Consider the following 8,169-nt stretch of genomic DNA (forward strand, 5'->3'; position numbering starts at 1 on the left):
CATGGGGGCCTGGGTCAGCAGGCACGAGTCAGTGGGCAGTAGCTGCATCTGGTGCCCCCAGGGCTGAGCAGACTCGGATCCACTGCCGCCAGCTGTCATCCCTGGCCCTCCCCAGTCTGCCCAGGTGCCTGGACAGCTCTGGTCTCCCAGCTACACCCCTGCTACAAGACCAAAAGGGTGCCACCTGGTGGTCAGACTTGCATGCACTGGACCCTCTTTGGAGCCCCAATGGATCAGGCCAGAACTGTCTGCTGTGGTGTGGTCAGTTTGCTTATTCTAAGGCTCAGTTTTCTCCGCCCTTTTGCTTCTTATAATTTCACATTTTCAGACAAGTTGCAAAGTTAGTGTCCCCCAAGCCCCAGTCACCTTCCCATTACCCCACTGCGCTGTCATCACCATCTCGCCGCATCTGCCCTCCCTGAAGGCACAAGGTCAGAGGAACCCAGGTGAGGAGGCAGAGATATTTTCAAGAAGCATTGGGGATTAGCATGCTGGCCCTGGTGCCTAAATGCTGAATTTAATTAGTTAAAGATTTATTTCTTTTTATTGGGAAGACAGAGCTAGAGAGAGAGAAGAGACAAAGATCTTCCATCCACTGGTTCACTCCCCAAACACAATGGCTGGAGCTGGGCCAGTCCGAAGCCAGAAGCCTCCTCTGGGTCTCCCAAGTGGGTACAGAGGACCCAGGCACGTGGGCCACCCTCCTCTGCTTTTCCAGGCCATGATCACGGAGTTGCATCAGAAGTGGGAGAGCTGGGACTAGAACCAGCACCCACATGAGATGCTGGGTCTTCAGGTGAAGCCTGAGCCTTATCCACTGCCACGCTGGCCCTGCTGTGGTATATTTCCTAAGAATAAAGACTTTGACATCATCACAGCATTGATGTTTAAAACCAAGAACCCTGACAGTGGTGCAGCACTGGGATTTGCCCTCCCAATTCAGGTGTAAATCTGACCGATGGCCCCAACACCCTCCCAGATCTGCACCAGCGTGGGAGCAGGGGCCTGAGTGGCGGGTCCTCAACGCATCATTTCAATTTGGCAGCGGTGTGAACATGTCACACCTTCCAGAGAACTTGTGAAAAGGGAGCCTGTCCTGACATGGGCAGCGGCGTGGTTGCCAGCCGGCCCTGTGAGCACCTGCAGGGCCACCAAGGGAGGCGGAGCCGTAGCCAAGGTGTGAGCTGGGGAGCATACTGTGCTGCCTGGAGCTGCCCTGCTCTGGGAGCTCCCGTAACGAGTGTCCTCCATCTTTCCAGAGTCCGTCTTCTGTCCTTGGGAGCGTCCGGTGCGTCAGCGGTCTGAATGTCCTCCCCCTGCAGCCCTGCTGTCCATCCTTGGATACCGGCTGGCCATTCGTCAGCATCTGCTGTGCTCCTGTGGCTGCTCTCACTCACTCAGCAGCTTGCGTGGGGTGCACAGGAAAGGGACCCTGATTGGCTGGGGCTTTGGGCGATGCATGCCTGGGGCAGGACTAGTCTCCCACAGGGGCCTACCTCCAGGCCCACACCTGTGCGGGTCCCTTCCATCAGGGGAAGCCCCTACCCCAGTGCCTTGGGGGAGGAGGGCAGCTGCAGCATGTCATTCATGTCCTTCATGGATGCCAGCTACCTGGCTTTCTTCTACGTGGTCCTGAGCCACCTGTGTGATCCAGGTGTCCGCAAGGAGGACTGGAAGGCCATTTTCAAACCTTCCAAGAGGTGAGGCTTGGTGTTTTTGGGACGTGGGAAAGTGACAGTCTTCCCACCCAACTCCCGGCAGGATGCTTCCTGCAGTACTGGTAGTACATATGCACGCGTGTGCTCCCAACTGCTAACAGGTGCAGGCCCAGCAGGGCTGGGCTCACATCCTACAGTGTAGAGAAGGCGCCACCCCCAATGTTAGCGGTATCAGGGCCCTGTCCTCACTGGTGGGGCTCCCACCAGACAGGCTGGGCTCCTGGGACCCTGTATGACCCTCAGGCTAGTCTTGAAATCAGTATCCACTTTTCCAGAGGTGGGAACTGAGGCCAGAGAGGGGGAGGGGCTGCAGCAAGGGCCGGCAGCCCCCTCCACGTCTTGGAGAGGAAGGGCTGCAGGAAGGGAACCTGCTCCCTCAGCTCCGTGTGCCTGTGGCCCTCTGTGCCCAGGACTGGGGCCCAGCTGGCAGTAGATGCCAGCTGCCGAGGTGGCCATCGGAAGCCCCGAGGTCCCTGTAGAGCTGTGGTGTGTGGCAGTCCCTGGGCTGGCTGGGGCTTGTGCATAGCTGGGCCTCAGGTGGACCCAGGGACTGGGCTCCTTGTCTGTCTTCCTCTGTTCTCTCCTTTGCCTGAGCTGAATGAGCCACCTGCTGTTCTCAAGCTGTCTCATGCCCTGTGCAGAGGGAGGGACCAGGGACACGGAGGGCTTCCCAGAGGTGGTGGTGGACAAGTCGGATTGGACTTGCTACAAAGATGGGGAGGGAGGAAAGACAGAGGTGCAGAGGCTGGTACTCTGGCCCTGGAACTCAACACCCACAGGCAGGAAATATCCACTCCGTGGCCAGCCCTGGGTGTGACTTTGTACATGGAAGATGGCAGTGGTGGTGGGGGAAGGGCTTGGGTTGTACAGCTTGCTGGAGGTGGAGCCAGGGTGTAAGAGTTCAAGAAAATCTTGTGAGACTCCAAGTCCAGTGAAATGATTTTAATATCCAGTATGGGGGCCACCTCTTACCATGAACAAGAAACACATTGAACAAAGTAAATGTTTTTTTTAATAGCAATTATCTATTAGAAAATCAATATCTGTATGATATTGGGTAAATACATAATGAGGCATTATTCTGTGACACAGAGCAGAAAGCAGGTAAAAAAATGTACAATGCTTAGGATTCAGATCCAATTACTTCAGTAAAGATTTACAGTGCAAAAACGCAGGATTCCAATCCTATCACTTCAATCTAGACAGTAATTAGCCCCCAAGATCATTCCTATCTCCTGTTGGCTTCATGGTGTTCCAGAAAGCAGGTTCTTTCTCCACAATAGCAGAGTTCCAGGAATACATTCAGCTTGACAATTAACCCTATCTCCAGAGATACAGAGAGTCACCTGCTACTTTTGTCTTTGGGGTGTGTGCTCTGGTGAGGCCATCTGCCCACCCAGGCAGACAGGAAGCAGGGCCTGGGGCAGCGCCAGAGGGGCCCAGCGGGGGAGGCACGGTGCCAATGCCTTTGTCAGCTGCCCTGAGCCCTAGCCTAGAACACATCTGGGGACACTGGTGTCCCCGCTGATGGGCCCCAGACCCTGCCAGGAAGCAGGCCTGACCCTCAACCTGGGAGTGCCCACATGCTGCCCGGGGATGTGCCCAACTTTGAGTAGCTCTTGCCCACTGGGACTGCCCCTGCCTGCATTCGCTCTCCTCCCAGGGACCCCCGCACGCAGACCCCAGCCTCAGACACTCACCCTGCTTGGCTGGGAGGGTGCTGCTGCCAGGCTACAAGTCCCTCACCGAGCACCTGCTAGGTGCCCAGCTGGGGCCCGGAGCTGGTGCCCAAGAAGGCCAGGCCTTTGCCCACTGTCCAGGAAGTGACAGGAGGCACTGGGGGGCACAGCAGAAGATTCTGGGCTCTCCAGAGGGGGATGGGCTCATTTTATCCTCCCCGCTCCAGACATACTCTATGGGAATGTTCCCACTGCACAGATCGGGAAGCCACCCGGAGATGCTAAGGCACTCGCCCCGGTTTATACAGCCTGGAGTCCTGCCCTGTAAATCCCTGTCACAATCGCAGGAACAGGTGCATGGCCACACGTTAGGAGGGTGTGATGTCAGTGGCAAGGAGAGGGGACGGCAAGAGTCCAGGCAGAGCAAAGAATGTGCAAGGGTCCTTGGCAGGGGAGGGACTGGGAGGTCCACATGGCTGCTCGCAGTCTGAAGGGGACAGGGGGCAGACTGTGACTGGAGGGGCTGGGTGGATGGCCCACAAGAGGAAGTGGGCGCCATGGGTGGGTGGGGACAGGGATGTAGAGCAGGGGGGGGCGGGCTGGAGGCAGGAGGCTTGGAGAGGGTGTGTGCTCAGGGTCAGAGAAGATGGCGAGCAACGGCCCCACTGCTCCCACGGGAGAGGGGAAAGGCAGGACCTACGGACCCTGAGTGTACGGGCCTGGGCCGCGCTGAACCCTCCAGGTCCAAGCTCAAGGTTCTGGAACCTGGCAGTGTCCCCACAGCCACACGGGGGCACCAGGGAGCTGTCCCTGGAATGGCCACCTTCCTGTGGAGCAGGCTGTCCAGGAAGACCATGGTCACAGAGGCCCCTTAGTCCTCGCTGCTGCCCCATTTCACAGAGGAGACAGCCAAAGTCCAGGGCAGGGCCTCTAGACTGTGTGAACTGTTAGGGTGGAGGTCACCTGTGGGCATGATGGCCCAAGCTGTGGTGTGGGCAGGATTTTAAAAGGGAGTGGAGGGTGGCCAAGGGTGTGAACATGCAGGGCCCTTTCTGCCATCCCACTGCCGTCCAGGACCCCTGGGGCCTTCACTCTGGCTTGCGGTCTCTCAGGTGGGGAGGCGAGACTGCCCCCTGCATCAGCCCCCCTTGCTGTCAGGGGATCCCGGCCCCCAAGGGCCCTCTCTGATGCACAAAGTTGGAACACTCTGTGTCCTGTCCCCACACTCACGTGCTGGATTTGAGATTTCTTCCTCCACGGGACAAGGCTGGCCTGGCCATTTGACTCTGCATGGTGGGCCTTGGAAACAATGCTTGGGTCCTTCCTGTCCCTTGACCCTCATCGTGATGATGGCTCCTGGCCTGTGGGAACACAGCCTCTCCTCATCAGGTCTTCACTCGTGAAGGGCTTTGGCCTGTGACATCTAGGTCCCACTGCCTCGTTTTGTGCCTTCCCCACCCTCATTGGCCTCCAGCAGGCTGTTAGCTGTTTCTGGCTTGCTTGGCTTAACCACTCAGTGGCCTCTCATACTCCACTCTGAATACGTCCCTTGGATCTTGACCACTCATGGCTCTTGGGCTGAGGTCACCTGACACAACTTAGCCATCACAGAGATGACTCATATGCACACTGCACAGGGCTTCACAGGTTTTGAGCATTATCCTGGGGGGCTTGTGAAGAAAGACCATTAAAAGTACTTAGATAGAACCTAACGCCGTAGCCTAACTGGCTAAATTCTCAGCTTGCATGTACAGGATCCCACATGGGCGCCGGTTTGTGTCCTTGCTGCCCCACTTCCCATCCAGCTCCCTGCTTGTGGCCTGGGAAAGCAGTGAGGGATGGCCCAAAGGCTTAAGATTTCGTAACCATGTGGGAGACCCAGAGGAGGTTCCTGGCTCCTGGCTTCAGATCAGCTCAGCTCTGGTCCATGTGGCCACTTAAGGAGTGAACCAGCAGGTGGAAGGCCTTTCTCTTTATATCTCCTTCTCTCTGTAGATCTGCCTTTCCAATAAAAAAAAATAAAATAACCCTTTGAGAAAAAAATGTGGTCATACAGAAAGCTTTTCTGGTTTCTATGTTATGGACCTCTGCTTTCTCCCTCCTGTGTTTTAACAAGGGGCCCCATGGCAGTCGCTGAGTTCCACAAACTATATAACTTAAGACATTGAGCTTAATGTTCCAGCATTAAGTTCCGGCAGCATCCCAAGCAGACACCTTCACCCTTCCGTGCTTTGCGCTCCAATTCCTAAATCGGCTCATGTACACATGCGGCATAGGTGGTGTCAAGCAGTTGTAGTTGCTTTGTAGGGGTGCTCATGTGTTGGGAATATACTTCCAGACTTCTTCTGACTTAGAGATCCAAACTCAAGTATCTATAAATGAAATGTGGAATGCCTGGAATAAATATTTATTAATTTGAAAGCTATAGAGAATGAGAGAGACACACAGAGGAAAGAGGGAAAATTCCATCTACAAATTCACACTTTAAATGGCCACAACATTCAGGGCTGGGCCAGGCCAAAGCCAGGATACAGAAACTCCATCCAGACCTTCCTCGTGGCTGGCCCAAGCACATGTACTTCCACCTGTATTAGCAGGGAGGTGGACTGGAGCTGATGGTATAATAAGAGGTGTCAGCATTGCAGATAGGGGATTAACCCACTGTGTTACAGCACGACCCCCAACCTGGAATCATCTCAAAAGGACAGAGTGTGTGGGGGGGTGGGGGGGACTGATACAACTGAGTTGCCCTCATGGACACTGGGGGATGTGGACTGAGTCGTCATAGTGGACATTGGGGGATGTAGCACTTCATTAAACCAGGTCAATCTGGAGTAAGTTTGACATTGTCGCAGTCAGTAACCACTTAACCTTAAAATGTGGTAGGACAGACGGAAAACTACGCTTCAAGACCAGGGGTCTAGAGATCTGTGCCGAGCGGAGCCGATGGTCAGCACCACGGACAGCGACCCGTGCAGCCTCCCTCCTCTCCTCCCACACCTCCGGGTGGGGCTCACTCGCTGAAAGGCAGTTCAGGTCTTGGAGCGTCATCAGAATCTCAGCTCCTGCTTTTTACGCTCAAAGGTCACCTCCTCCAGGACTGAGCGTGTGTGTCGGGGAGCACAGGCGTTACCTACTTTTGCTCGTGTGGCTTGTGGCACGTCTTTCCACCTCAGTGTAAATACACACAATGTCCCGAACCAAGTGTTATGTTTTTTCTTCTCTGTGTGGGTAACCTGTTGAAGGAGGGTTACAGCCATGACGTGTGCTATTCACTCCCAAATACTTGATCACATATCTCTCCCTTGAGAAAACTACAGTGTCGCATTCAGGACATTTAAAATGAATATACTGTTACCTAGCACAGAGCTTGCCTTCATATTACTGTACCAGTAATGTCCTTCACTGCTTTTTTAAAAGCTCAGATTATTTTATTTGAAAGTCAGAGTTAGAGAGAGACAGAGAGGATCTTCCATCCACCAGTTCACCCCCCATGTGGTCACAATGGCCAGAGCTGCGTTAATCCAAAGCTGGGAGCCAAAGAGCCTCTGGTGAGTCTCCCACGTGAGTGCAGGGACACAAACACCTGGGCCATCTGCTGCCTTTCCAGACACTCCAGCAGGGAGCTGGAACGGAAGTGGAGTAGTGGGACTCAAGTGGCCCCATATGGGATGTTGGCACCACAAGGGGAGTATTGGCTTGCTATGCCACCATGTCGCCCCTTCCCCCGCAACCATGGCTTTTAAAAACACATTCACAACGACAGTGTATTGAGTTATCAGCACTTACCTTTATTCTCTGTCTTAATTCCTAGATCTGGGATGAGTTTTCTGCAGGAAAACCACTCGAGATTGGCATCCCATGGGCAGGCGGATGCTGCAGCCACACCATGTGATTGGGGAATGCTGATTCTGATCATGTGGTCAAAGTCGCTTCTTAACCAATCAAGTCAAGGTTCTCCAGGGAAGCCGGCCCCTCCTGGGAGACAGCGGGATGGCTACCAAAAGAACATTCTCGAAGGCCCTCAGTCCTGCCAGGCTCACTGAGTGTTCTATAGGGAAGAGCAGCCTTCTCCACCGTCCTCTGTCATTCATTTCACGATGTAACTGGTTCTCTCCTCGCCCTCCGGTGACTTTACACACGTTTATTCATGTGCAGATGTGGGAATCTGTGCACAGCCTTGTCTGCCACCACTGTTCACACGCGTAGTGTTCATGCCAGGTGCATGTCCTGAGTCACCCCTGTCTGAGGGCTTCCTTTGCACACCGACGTGCTGTGGTCCGGACACTCACAGCTTCTGTCTGTGGTCACCCTTGCCAATCCTGTCCTGTCCCCTCTGAGCCACTCCCTTCCCTTCTCCGACTGCTTTTTTTTTTGGGGGGGGTGGTAGTTGTTGGTAGACCAAGTTGTATTAGGCTTCCCTGGTACTTCCTGGAGTTGGCCTCTACCGCCAGGAAACCTCAGTTCCAGCGTGTGTGTGTCAAGTGCTTGGAGGCAAAGACTGAATGCTGCCTACGCTGACGGGCTTGTCACTGCCCAACCGCCCTGGCAAAGGACAGAAGACATGGATATTTACTTAAACATCATTAATTCAGGCCAACACTTCCAAAACCATGGAGCTGCTCTTTGCCACCTCCCATTTCCCACTGGACATCTTCCTACACCCAGAGTGAGAGCGGTGGCCTGGCCACCTTGTGCCACTGTCCTGGCCACCTTGTGCCACCGTCCTGGTCACCTTGTGCTACCGTCCTGGCAAGGCCTGCGTGCTTGAC

Source organism: Ochotona princeps, chromosome 15 (assembly GCF_030435755.1).
Source record: "Ochotona princeps isolate mOchPri1 chromosome 15, mOchPri1.hap1, whole genome shotgun sequence".
NCBI classification, from domain to species: domain Eukaryota; kingdom Metazoa; phylum Chordata; class Mammalia; order Lagomorpha; family Ochotonidae; genus Ochotona; species Ochotona princeps.